We start from the raw sequence: 317 nt of genomic DNA, 5'->3' as shown, positions 1-317 counted from the left end.
GCCTGTCAGAGCCCTTCCCCATTTCCAACGGCGTGAAGCATGGTTGCGTTCTGGCACCGACTCTCTTCAGCATCTTCTTCAGCATGATGATCAAGCATGCAACTGAAGATATGGAGAATGAGGATGGGGTGTATGTTAGGTATCGTATGGATGGCAGTCTCTTCAATCTACGGCGCCTCCAAGCCCACACCAAGACCCAGGAGAGGCTGATCCGAGACCTTCTCTTCGCAGATGACGTTGTCCTTGTCGCCCACACAGAGCGAGCTCTGCAGCGCATCACATCCTGCTTTGCAGATGCCTCGCAGCTCTTTGGCCTG

Source organism: Octopus sinensis, linkage group LG20 (assembly GCF_006345805.1).
Source record: "Octopus sinensis linkage group LG20, ASM634580v1, whole genome shotgun sequence".
Lineage (NCBI taxonomy): Eukaryota > Metazoa > Mollusca > Cephalopoda > Octopoda > Octopodidae > Octopus > Octopus sinensis.
The sequence above is the reverse complement of the archived record's forward strand: the minus strand, read 5'-3'. Positions refer to the sequence as shown.